Source organism: Anopheles arabiensis (assembly GCF_016920715.1).
Source record: "Anopheles arabiensis isolate DONGOLA chromosome X unlocalized genomic scaffold, AaraD3 X_pericentromeric_contig0034, whole genome shotgun sequence".
Lineage (NCBI taxonomy): Eukaryota > Metazoa > Arthropoda > Insecta > Diptera > Culicidae > Anopheles > Anopheles arabiensis.
Window position 1 is genome coordinate 95,001 of NW_024412112.1, and position 13,955 is coordinate 108,955.

At 50.3% G+C, this 13,955-nt stretch overlaps 2 pseudogenes; both read right to left on the minus strand.

The window, feature by feature from the left end:
• Positions 1-5,072: 5,072 nt before the first annotated feature.
• On the minus strand, positions 5,073-10,627 carry LOC120908181 (annotated as a pseudogene).
• A 411-nt stretch (positions 10,628-11,038) lies between these two features.
• LOC120908172 lies at positions 11,039-11,194 on the minus strand (annotated as a pseudogene).
• Positions 11,195-13,955: the final 2,761 nt, after the last annotated feature.

Here is a 13,955-nt window from a genome sequence, read left to right on the forward strand (position 1 = left end):
GGAACCTCGTATCGGCTGCCGAGCCGGAGCTTGAACAACTTGGACTTTCACCTCTAATTTATATCAACTCACCACTCCCCGAGGGATCCGCAGAATTGCTTCTGGGTCCCGTATCGTTATTGCGATTCGTTTTGCATTACACTACATTGAACTATTCCAACTTGTTTATCCGCATGGCGAACATTTGCTGCATAGAACATTTAAGTTCCACTTCGCTCTCCCCTACGTGGGTCTGAGCTTCGCTCTCAGGAAAAAATATGCCACATTTGGTAGGGAGACCCGGTTTCATCACGCTTTGTGCCCTGCACCATATATACCCTCATAAATTTATTCATTGGATTAGATCCAAGGAACACCAGATCATGCACCACTACCCATAATAGCTCATCGAGCTTAGCGTGAATCCTTCGGGTTTCTAAAGTTCGATTGGTCTTGCAGAGTTTAAAAACAACGAAGCTTAGTTTCAAGCAATGGTTAATATACGCGTATTCAAAACCCTTAGCTGTTACAACTTTTACTGAAACCATCACGACGAAGTCTTTGGGTCCGTAGACCCGTGATGTACTGCTCCAGGAACGTTTGATAGGGTGGAAGCTCAAAATCATAGGTTAAAATCATCGGCAGAGCCCACCAGACACCACTTTTGCTTCATTAGTTCGGACTATAGGCATACGACGATTTTTATCGCGGAGGGACGTATGACCCAAACGGGGCTTAATGACCCTGCCACCAAACCATGCTCCTACGACTAAATAGAGGTAAAAACTACGATTTGGTGCAATCTTCATGTTTGACCTCGTAGCAAGGTACCCTCCCTATAGTAGGCAATGAACAAATGATCATAATCCCAGGAGGGCAAAAAATGGGAACCCGAAAGGAAAGCGCTGTTGGCGCCTAGCTTCTGGCCCGTAGAGTAAATGGTACCCCAACAAAGTTGTCGATTGACATTCTGATTGCACTTTTCATCATCTAGGGTGCGTTCCTTACACGTTTGAGGTGTTTAGCGAAAACATGTTTGAGCCACACGAGCTCTCCGGCCCGTTCGGTGCACATTTTTGAAAAAGCTAGGGAGCTGCCCTAGGTTCGGGGTGTCACAAAATATTGAAAAGTGGTCAAAAACCGCTATCCAGAATCGGATGTAGAATCATTAGACGAACTTAAAATTGTTCTACGACCAATGTCTGCGACGTTTAGTATTCAAGATATGGCCCGCCCTAGGTCTGACCTTGCATTTTCGTGAAAATTTAAAGCATGGCCATAGGGACGGGTAAAATAGCTATTTTGAAGCAAAACCCGTATGACTTTAAATGGCCATAACTTTTGAAAAACAAGAGCTAGGTTGCGTTCCTTACACGTTTGAGGTGTTTTAGCGAAAAACATGTTTTGAGCCACACGAGCTCTCCGGCCCGTTCGGTGCACATTTTTGAAAAAAGCTAGGAGCTGCCCTAGGTTCGGGGTGTCACAAAATATTGAAAAGTGGTCAAAAACCGCTATCCAGAATCGGATGTAGAATCATTAGACGAACTTAAAATTGTTCTACGACCAATGTCTGCGACGTTTAGTATTCAAGATATGGCCCGCCCTAGGTCTGACCTGGCATTTTCGTGAAAATTTAAAGCATGGCCATAGGGACGGGTAAAATTGCTATTTTGAAGCAAAACCCGTCTGACTTTAAATGGCCATAACTTTTGAAAAACAAGAGCTAGGGTGCGTTCCTTACACGTTTTGAGGTGTTTTAGCGAAAAACATGTTTTGAGCCACACGAGCTCTCCGGCCGTTCGGTGCACATTTTTGAAAAAGCTAGGGAGCTGCCCCTAGGTTCGGGGTGTCACAAAATATTGAAAAGTGGTCAAAAACCGCTATCCAGAATCGGATGTAGAATCATTAGACGAACTTAAAATTGTTCTACGACCTGTCCGCCTAGGTCTGACCTGGCATTTTCGTGAAAATTTAAAGCAATACGGGTAAAATTTGAAGCAAAAACCCGTCTGACTTTAGCTACCAGGTGTCGGTTTTGAGTGTTCACAAAATATTGAAAAGTGGTCAAAAACCGCTATCCAGAATCGGATGTAGAATCATTAGACGAACTTAAAATTGTTCTACGACCAATGTCTGCGACGTTTAGTATTCAAGATATGGCCCGCCCTAGGTCTGACCTTGCATTTTCGTGAAAATTTAAAGCATGGCCATAGGGACGGGTAAAGTGCTATTTGAAGCAAAACCCGTCTGACTTTAAATGGCCATAACTTTTGAAAACAAGAGCTGGTGCGTTCCTTACACGTTTTGAGGTGTTTTAGCGAAAAACATGTTTGAGCCACGAGCTCTCCGGCCCGTTCGGTGCACATTTTGAAAAAGCTAGGGAGCTGCCCTAGGTTCGGGGTGTCACAAAATATTGAAAGTGGTCAAAAACCGCTATCCAGAATCGGATGTAGAATCATTAGACGAACTTAAAATTGCTCTACAACCCCAGTCCGACGCCTCGTATTCGAGATATAGCACTTTGTAGGTCTGACCGAGCAATTTTGTACTGAAATGTATGGCGGACATGTTATTCATTAAACAACATTAACTTGCATCGTGCCTACTTCATCGGCACAGCTACTATCGACTATCTATTGTTGAAATGGATTGAGTTTGACCATTTAGCTCTTTCTTATGCCGTGCACCAACATTGTGTACCGATCGGGAAAGTACACTACGTACGCGTTCATGGATGTATATGTTGGTACAAGTTGCCGGTCGGAATAGCAGTGCACCAAAACTGTGTACCGATCAGGAAAGTACAAGACGGAGGCGCAGCCCGAGCCTTAATGTTTATGTTTGTGCACACTAAAGTTACAATCCTAGGATTTGGTTATTGCGTCGCAGTGCCCGACCGTCGCGGACACCATTCTTGGACAAAAGTCCAAGTACGTAGAGTACATTCCCTAGGTATGTGCCCGTTCGTGACTTTCGTTGCGTGCTTACAGACACGCTTGGGTATGTTACCATACAAGGTTTACTAGGAAAACCTGGGAAGGACGCTTGCCCTCCGTCGCGGACACCATTCTTGGAAGAAGTCCTGGTACTTAGCGTTCTTTAATGTACTTGATCAGTTTGTATTGCATTTGCTTTGTGCCATTGACTTTTGCTAATGCTCACTAAGGGGTGTTCGTTTGCGATGTGTATGATAAGCAACTGTCTATTCTTACCAGCAGTTAAATAACACTTTTCACCCAAATCATAGGAACGTAGAGTACTTTCCTGATCGGTACACAATTTTGGTGCACCTCTAACTTCGCCAGCACTTTATCGTTACGTTTTGTGCACAACCTTGGGACATGGTGTAAGTTTCATCATTGTTATGTTTGATTCGGTTTATTATGATTGAAAAATACGCTACGTCCAAGAAATCTGAACTCGAATACTTTTGCCACGTTGCGCAAAAGCTACTGAGCAACTCCTAGCCGTTTACCGATTTATAATTTATTTTCGTTATTAGTTTTAAAAAATACGCTAAGTCCCAAAATCTGAACTCGAATACTTTTCTATGTGCGCCAAAGCTACTGAGCAACTCCTAGCCGTTTACCGATTTAAAATTTAATTTTCGTTATTAGTTTTAAAAATACGCTAAGTCCCAAAAATCTGAACTCGAATACTTTTTCTATGTGCCGCTAAAAGCTACTGAGCAACGCCTAGGTTGGTACATTTCTGGTACATGGAGTGTATGCGTGCAGGCGTACTGCCGTGCTGGACTGGAAAATCGCACTTGCTACTAGAACGTAGAGTAATTCCCTAGATAGGTGCTTTTGCATGCCTCTGTTCGACGTCCATGCAACTTGGAACGTGCGACACACGTAGCTAGGCTTCCCCATACATATTCTAGGGTAGCACCAAATTGCACACTTTCAGGGGTATATTTTGGTACGGTGTACTGTGCATGGTACAAGTATCATTAGCTCGTGCAATTTATTTTGCATCAAGTTGCGATTGCTGGTGCGTCGAGATAGGAGTGTTTCGCGACTTTTGCCAAGCTTTGGTGCCATTTGGTGAATAATTAATGTTCTAGCCACAATAAACGTGCCACATAATGCCAATAACGAAAACGCCATTTCAAGGGACTTCCAGTCAAAATGTTTGCAATCAGCGCTTTCCTGTCGAGTTCAGGATTTGGGACTGAGCGATTTTTTCACGATCCAATCAAACGACCAGTTCGTGAATAAACAATTCATACAACAGTACATCCCTTCAAAGTAGAAAAAGCCGAATGCTAGGGAGCTCCAGTCAAAACGTTGTCATTGGCGCTTTCTTCTCGAGTTCAGGATTTGGGACTTAGCGTTTTTCACGATCCAGCCAAAGACCAGATCGTGAAATAAACAATTAACACAACTGTACTAGTACATCCCTTCAACTGAAGCAAGCGCACCATACATGACCCGTACGCTAATCATCCAAGCACATGACACGTCAACTAAGTCAACACATAATACAACTTGGAAAACTAACGGGTAGTAGGTCATCTCGTACACGACGACACACCGACCAAACCAGGTCAACACGTCACATGCACAAGACATCCTACTACCAAGGCCGACCACCTCGACACGACCTGTTAACCGAACATGGTCAACACCATCATGTGCAAGGCAACCGGGCCAAACGGGTCAACTTATACAACTTGTAACGAGCATGTGTAAGCTTACTGGTGTGGTCCGCACGGTCCTCACATCAAGACAATCAAGTCGAGAACGAGGCACGCCGACAAGCTCATTAGTGTTAAGTGTCCTTCTCCATCCTATGTCAAGTCACTCGTCTGACACGGAAGTAGCCAACTCTTGTCCACTAGTATAAAGGAACGGTCTCCAGACCAGGTCAAGTCACTCGTCTGACAAGGAAGGAGCACGCACCAAGCTTCACCAGAGCACGGTACCACGGTCCCCAGACCAAGATGGTTAGTTACGCCAACGAGGAAGGGGCACGCGTTCCCTTGCTACACTCAACTTAGTACACTCATGCTCTCACAAGAGTATCCCCTGTGTCGACGTGGTCCCCAGACCAAGACGAGCTTGCGCACATCGAGGAAGGGGCACACGGACAAACCACCAAGCATGGGTCGCCTGAGAGGATCGATGCGAACGCATCTCTACAACTCGCAGCTCCCAGCCTGAAGTCCCGTCGTTTGCGGGCGGTTGATAGGTGTCGAAACTAGGTATATCCACGTTGGGCAGAGCTCAAGCCAACGGCGTTCCCAGTTACGGTACTAACACGTGCAGCGAACTCCACTCATTGCGGCCTAGGTATAGCGGGATGAGACGCCGGGCTGCAGACGCAGACTCCAACGGATCTCAGAGGGTTGTTAGGCCCGCTAGCTTCCGAACACCTAATGGGTTTGAGAAGCGCTATCAGCTCGGATTGGCTACGACCTTAGAGGCGTTCAGGCATAATCCAGCGGACGTAGCGTCATACCAAAGTCCGGTCGGACTAGTATTGAGCCAGTGGTCCGTACCTGTGGTTCCTCTCGTACTGCACAGGAATTCCGTTAAGATAGCGACTATAAGCACACACCAGTAGGGTAAAACTAACCTGTCTCACGACGGTCTAAACCCAGCTCACGTTCCTTGAAAGGGTGAACAATCCTACGCTTGGTGAATTTTGCTTCACAATGATAGGAAGAGCCGACATCGAAGGATCAAAAGCCACGTCGCTATGAACGCTTGGCGGCCACAAGCCAGTTATCCCTGTGAAGCCGTCCTGATCTCAAGCAAGAAGACTCCGCCGCAGGTGACATTTCGCGTCGGTGACGTGAAGTCAGTCTTCTAGGAGCATCAGGTACTTGGGCGTGCAGCTCAAGATCACCTGAAATGGCGAGATCACGTCACGAAAGTCTCCGAAAGGCGTCGCGCGTGGTGGCAGCTGTAACGCGCCTCATGCAAACCACAGCGGCCCCAGGACGGCCAAGTCAAGGCTGCTGGCGTATGTGGCAGAATCGGTGTTGCGGTATGCTGCTCCCGTCTGGGCTGAGGCAACTCAGGTGCGAGTGCCGACGGATGCTGCAACGGGTTCAGCGAAAGCAGCCATCAGGGTGGCACGGGCATTCCGTACCGTCAGGTATGAGACGGCCACCCTACTCGCTGGACTCGTACCGATATGCCACCTCATCAACGAGGATGCTCGGGTTCACCAACAACTCCTTGCTCCAGACCGTGCTGCAACGAGGAGGACATCCGGGCGACGGAGCGGCAGAACACCATCGACTGCTGGCAGAATGGGATGCCGACGCACTGCAACAGGATGCTAGCCGGCACACGCGGTGGACGCACCGTGTAATTCCATCGGTCGGCGACTGGCAGTCTAGAAACATGGAGATATGACTTTCCATCTGGCACAGGTTTGTCCGGACACGGATTTTCCGTGACTACTTGTGCCACAATGGATTCACGTCGTCCCCAGACTGCCAGTTGTGCGTCGGCGTCCCAGAGACGGCGGAGCACGCCTTCAGTGCCGCTTTGCGGCAGTTCGACAGGAGCTACTCGGCGAGGAGGTCAGACCCTGTCTGTCCGGACACCTCAGCGGCACTTGTTGCGTGACGCCGATAGCTGGAGTCGTATTTGCGAAGCCGCGAAGCGAATAACGGCCAACTGCAGCGAGCGTGGGACGAGGAGCGGGCAGCATTGGCTGTTAACGTCATCGAGCGTCAGGACGAAGACGCAGCAGAGCTGGAGGCCCAACGCGCGGAAGTGCGGCGGGCCCGTAACAGCGACGCAACGCCAACCGGCGAGCAGCAACAGCACGCCGGCGGGAAGAACGTCGAGCTGGACTTCCCAACACCAGCTTCACCACGGACCGCTCAGCGACGTGCAGCGCTTCGTGAGCGTCAAGCGCGGTTCAGGAGAGACGAAACCGTCGTCTTCTCGGGATGTCCGGCCAGGCGATAAACAATGACGATGACGGCCGAGAACGCGCGGATTTTGCAGCCGGACCATCTGGTATGCGCAACCGCGCAATCGACGAGAAAACGAGGCCACGGACGGTGGCCTGAACGCCGCGGAACAAGCCGCCGTGGTCGAGGCAGAAGTTGCCTCCCGCTAGGCGTGGTATGCACGTAAACAGCGACGCATCGAGCGTGAAAAAGCGCCCTATTTAGGGAATGGTGAATTTTCGGTTGAATTTGAAATAAATAAAACATGGAAGGTGCTTTCGCACGGACAAAGGTTGGCCATTAAGCCATGAAACCCCTGCAGGGTAAGCCCTCGCGGGTAAAATGTAGGGAGCGGGAGGGTTTAATTTTGAAACAAAATAAAACCCGTTTAAAAAAGCCAGTTATCCCTGTGGTAACTTTTCTGACACCTCTTGCTAAAAACTCGTTATAACCAAAGGATCGTAAGGCCAAGCTTTCGCTGTCCCGAAGTGTACTGAACGTTGGGATCAAGCCAGCTTTTGTCCTTATGCTCAGCGTGTGGTTTCTGTCCACACTGAGCTGACCTTTGGACACCTCCGTTATCGTTTGGAGATGTACCGCCCAGTCAAACTCCGCACCTGGCACTGTCCATGACGTGGACCGAAAGGACCTGTCCAGGAGTCTTCGAGCCGGGCGGCGCGCGAACCGGGGCAAACGTGACATCATAAACGATCGACCGCGCGAAGCAGTGCACACGAATGCACCGACGTACGCAAGCTTGTACCTTGCGGGCCACGGCTCACGGTCGGACAAGCGGGTAACACGCTACACACGACGATGCTACGATGCAGTCTCCCCGGCGGCACCACCCAGCGACACACTGGACGCTGAGCGAAACACGGCGCATTGGGCGCGCGCAGGCAACCGCCGCCACAGCCCCGAGAGGTGCGCGCACGATCCGGACCTGGGGCCCGCGCTTGTTCCACCCAATCATGTAAGTAAGGCAACAGTAAGAGTGGTGGTATCTCAGGGCGAGCTCACGAGGAAGCCCTCCACCTATGCTGCACCTCTATATCGCCTTACAATGCCAGACTAGAGTCAAGCTCAACAGGGTCTTCTTTCCGCTAGTGCATCCAAGCCCGTTCCTTGGCTGTGGTTTCGCTAGATAGTAGATAGGGACGGGAATCTCGTTAATCCATTCATGCGCGTCACTAATTAGATGACGGGCATTTGGCTACCTTAAGAGAGTCATAGTTACTCCCGCCGTTTACCCGCGCTTGCTTGAATTTCTTCACGTTGACATTCAGAGCACTGGCGAAATCACATTGTGTCAACACCACGGGGCCATCACAATGCTTTGTTTAATTAGACAGTCGGATTCCTCAGCCGTGCCAGTTCTGAATTGGCTGTTGCTGTGCGACCGCGGGCACGGGCCAGCCTACCTTGCGGCAGGTGGAGCACCGGTCCCGGCTGGTCGCACCAGCAGAGCCAATCCTTGTCCCGAAGTTACGGATCCAGTTTGCCGACTTCCTTACCTACATTGATCTATCGACTAGAGACTCTGCACCTTGGAGACCTGCTGCGGATTCGGTACAATCTGTTGAGAGTGTGCGTTATAACCGTATAAAGTGTGCCCCAGTCTTCGATTTCACGGTCAAGAGTGCATCGACACGGCAGTTGCGGCGGCCGTGCTCTACCAGACCGGTCAACCATATCTCTCTGTGAGTGACTTCCATGGTCGGTGTGGCTGTAAAACGAAGAAAACTCTTCCGATGCCTCTCGTTGGCTTCTCGAGAAAGGATTCATGTTGCCATGAAGCTACACACTAACCGTTCGGGTGCGGACGAGCTAAACCCTACTAGGCTGGCGCAAACGGGTACTCAACAGGCTCCGGAATGGTAACCGGATTCCTTTCGCCGACTGATGGGTTACGACTGGATTCCCATGCGGCTTAGGATTGGCTAACTCGTGTTCAACTGCTGTTGACACGAAACCCTCACTTCAGTCATCCAAGAGCTCGTTCGAATATTTGCTACTACCACCAAGATCTGTGCCAGTGGCGGCTCATGCGGCTTGCGCCAAACACTTCGACGCGCACCACCGTACCCTCCTACTCACTGGGGTCTCATCGCAGGGTGGTTAAGCCCGATGCGCCATACCGCCAGCGGCAATGTATAGGCAAACGACTTGAGCGCCATCCATTTAAGGGCTAATTGCTTCGGCAGGTGAGTTGTTACACACTCCTTAGCGGATGACGACTTCCATGTCCACCGTCCTGCTGTCTTTAGCAATCAACACCTTTCATGGTATCTAGGGTGCGTCGTTTATTTGGGCGCCGTAACATTGCGTTTGGTTCATCCACAGCACAGTTCTGCTTACCAAAACTTGGCCACTAGGCACACCGATATCTAGCCGGGATCACCACCACTTAAGGGGCACCCCGTCCGATCGTCGGTTGTAGAAGGTGGCGATCAGTAGAATGCCACCAGTACCGTACCATTTATAGTTTGAGAATAGGTTAAGATCATTTCGAACCTAAGGCCTCTAATCATTCGCTTTACCAGATAAGAATAAGGTTCGAAACGCTACGTGCACCAGCTATCCTGAGAAACTTCGGAGAACCAGCTACTAGATGGTTCGATTGGTCTCGCCCTATGCCCAACTCGACAATCGATTTGCACGTCAGAATTGCTTCGGTCCTCCATCAGGGTTTCCTGACTTCAACCTGATCAGGCATAGTTCACCATCTTTCGGGTCGCATCCTGCGCACTCCGGGGATGCCGCTGGTGTGCAAGCACACGCCGTATCGGGACACCCTGGGATGGAGGGTCCGACGAAGGCTTGCGCCAGTGCGAACCCGTAATCCCGCAACTCGAGTTGTCTTCGCCTTTGGTGTATAGAACCGGGACACGCGGACGTGGCCACCGACCATTGGCTTGCGCGCAAGATAGACTTCTTGGTCCGTGTTTCAAGACGGGTCGGAGGTGCCTCAATGCATGATGCATCATCGCCGAACGAAGGATTCGCGCGCCTTTCGGAGAAGACAGCGGTACTACCTCGTTAGAATCCATCACCCTTCCAGCAGCACACCAGAGCTCGGTCGGACCCATTCGCCTTCCAGAAGGACTGCGCGGAGATCCCCGGTCAGTGTAGAGCAGCTACCCTACAGAGGACCGTCCACCACGAGCCAGGGCAGTGTATGCCGGAGCGTTAGCACGAGGCCAACCGCTGTTGTAATGGATCGCGATGTCCGTTACTGCGGATCGATAAGTGCACGGCAATTGCTAGTTTACCGCTGAATATCGCCGCCCGGATCATTGAGTTCAACGGGTTTGTACTAGGCAGTTTCACGTACTATTTGACTCTCTATTCGAGTGCTTTCAACTTTCCCTCGGTACTTGTTCGCTATCGGACTCATGGTGGTATTTAGCTTTAGGGTTACCTCCCTTAGTGCTGCACTATCAAGCAACACGACTCCATGGAGCCGACCGTCTATCACCTCACCTCATGCCTTTCCACGGGCTATCACCCTCTATGGAGAATGGGCCACCTTCAAGTTGAACTTGAAGTGCACAGTGCGTGATAGATAACGGACCGGTCAGTACACGGAATCGGACAGGCACGTTTCCATGCCGTCCCGTGCTGAGCTCTTCCGTTTCGCTCGCAGCTACTCAGGGAATCCCGGTTGGTTCTCTTCCTCCCTTATTAATATGCTTAAATTTAGGGGTAGTCACACATCACTTGAGGCCTACGTGGTATAACCGAGACGTAAGTATTACAGCTACGCCCGTGCCGTGGGTTGATACTTGTATGTGGCTAACTTAGCGTGGTAGCGCAACGCCGTGTATGGGCCTCATGAGTTACAGCGACTTAGCTTTCCGAATCCCTCGACGAGCCGACTTTAGCCTGAGTAGACGCCGGTGGCCATCGGGAACGACGTAGCATTAGTTCGAACCATGCGGCTTGACACAAGCTACGCATCAAACACCACCAACACGAAACGCATCAACATACGCTCGAGTGTCCACTTTCAACGCCCGAGGACCCGCAGACGGGGACCAAGCACGTCATCATGCACAGCGGCCGCCCAGTGCGTCGGATGACCCGGACACCTTCGCGGACGGCCACTGTAGTTAACTAAATGAGACTTTGGTAATTGGTAGGCACTCAGAATGTGTGCATCGGTCGGGATTAAACGTCCGATGCGCCATATGCGTTAACTTATCAATGTTCATGTGTCCTGCAGTTCACATTATGACGCGCATTTAGCTGCGGTCTTCATCGATCCATGAGCCGAGTGATCCCCTGCCTAGGGTTTAAGTAGTGCCTTTCGGCGCCGAGTGGCGTAGCCGCGTTCAAAGTTGGCATGCAACACCTCGACCTGCAACAATGGGTTACTCAAACTTGTACAAATACAAGTGTTGTCTCTTACGAGACGTCTTGATATGCTCTCACAAGCGTACGCTAATGCAGGTACAAATTAATGTACGTCCCAGATAGTGACGATCTCCGGGAGGAAGAACCTTAGAACTCCCGCACATATCAAGACTGAGGTTTGCCGTGCATGCCGGCGCCGAGTGCAAGTTACCGCGTTCACAAAGTTTGGTATGCAGCGCACTTGACCTCAACATAACACTTTATCGTTATTACTCATTCAAAACCACGTTAATGATCCTTCCGCAGGTTCACCTACGAAACCTTGTTACGACTTTACTTCTCTAAATCATCAAGTTCGGTCAACTTCGGCCGTGCCAACTGCAACTCACGAAGGAATCGCGGAAGGTGTGCCTCCAGAGACCTCACTAAATAATCCATCGGTAGTAGCGACGGGCGGTGTGTGCAAGGGCAGGGACGTAATCAGCGCTAGCTAATGACTAGCACTTACTAGAAATTCCAGGTTCATGGGGACCATTGCAGTCCCAATCCCTACTAAATGAGCATTTGGGTGATTTCCGTTCCTCTCGGAATGGGGCGCCATAAGGCGAGAACACGCTGCTGCTCACATTGTAGCACGCGTGCAGCCCAAACATCTAAGGGCATCACGGACCTGTTATCGCTCAATCTCATCTTGCTAAACACAAGTTGTCCCGCTAAGCAGGGCAAACTAAGTGACGGGCACCGTGAGGACACCGCTCTAACGTCAGGTGCGCCCGAGCACACTACTGACAGCGTTCTAGTTAGCTTGACTGAGTCGCGTTCGTTATCGGAATTAACCAGACAAATCATTCCACGAACTAAGAACGGCCATGCACACCCTTAAGTTTGAGAAAGAGCTATCAATCGCTTACCTCAATAAGTTCGGACCTGGTAAGTTTCCGTGTTGAGTCAAATTAAGCCGCAAGCTCCACTTCTTGTGGTGCCTTCCGTCAATTCCTTTAAGTTTCAACTTTGCAACCATACTTCGGAACCCGATTTTGGTTTCGGAAGCTACTGAGAGCACCGAAGGTGGTAGCGTCTCCCAATTGCTAATTGGCATCGTTTACGGTTAGAACTAGGGCGGTATCTAATCGCCTTCGATCCTCAACTTTCGTTCTTGATTAGCATCCTTGGCAAACGCTTTCGCTTCTGTGGGTCTACGACGGTCTACGAATTTCACCTCTCGCGCCGTAATACCAATGCCCCGACTACTTCTGTTAATCATTACCTCTTGGTCTATTACAAACCAACGAAACCACTCAGACCGAGGTCATGTTCCATTATTCCATGCAAAATTATTCTCGGCCAACGCCGGCCCGGAGGACGGACGCTTTGAACTAGCCTGCTTTGAGCACTCTAATTTGTTCAAGGTAAACGAGTTCCCGGGCACCATGAAGCTGGGTCGAACAAGACCTTGACCGACGAGGTCGCGGCGACAAGTCTGACCCGTCACGGGTAAACGCCCAGGTACACCATTGTGAGTCGCAGCCGCGAGCGCGTACACGGACGGTCCCAACCGAGGCCGGGCGCCCGCGACGGACGCGAGTCTGGACGGTATCAACTTCGAACGTTTAACCGCAACAACTTTAATATACGCTAGTGGGCTGGAATTACCGCGGCTGCTGGCACCAGACTTGCCCTCCATGATCCTTGCAAAAGGATTTATGCTCAACTCATTCAATTATGGACCATCGTTGAGGTCCATATTGTTATTCTCGTCACTACCTCCCCGTGCCGGGATTGGGTAATTTACGCGCCTGCTGCCTTCCTTGGATGTGGTAGCCATTTCTCAGGCTCCTCTCCGGAATCGAACCTGATTCCCGTTACCCGTCGCAACCATGGTAGTCTCACACCATCAATAGTTGATAGGGCAGACATTTGAAAGATCTGTCGTCAGTCGCAAGCGACCGTACGATCGGCATCCTTATCAGATTTCAACTCAAAGCGCCCGGGCGATTGGTTTAACTAATAAGTGCACCAGTTCCGCCGACCGAGCCAACAGTCCCGGCATAATGCATGTATTAGCTCTGGCTTTCACAGTTATCCAAGTAACTGTTTGGATGAGGATCTTGTAAATTATAGCTGTTATACTGAGCCTTATGCGGTTTCACTTTCTAGGAAGCTTGTACTTAGACATGCATGGCTTAACCTTTGAGACGAGCGTATATCACTGGTAGGATCAACCAATTCAGTCAATTGCTTGAACACGAACTACACTCTTGATCACGCGAGGCGCAAGTCCCCGTGACCACCGAGATTTGTTCTGTGACGCCGGAGCGTCGTTGGCGCCACTCGATAGACTGCACAAGCAGACAACGTCGGATGCATTGCACATGGCTAGCGGATCTACTCTCTGCACTGCGTCGGGTGTTCTACGTCTGTCTGGAGACATTGCTAGGCCAGTACGGCACTCTGCGCACTCTTGCTTGTCCTCTTCGAGCGACGGGCCTCTAAGCGGGGTTGTATTCGGTACGACACATCGACTGGTACACATTGCACGCACTAACGATCTCTGCACTGAATGGAACTCATTCATAACCACCGTGACGGGAGACTTTGCTAGTACGCACGATACTCTGCGCATGTGCACATGTTTACAACCCAACCAACTTAAGCACCTAGGGAAGTTGTGATGCCATCTGAACACCCACCGACTGATGCA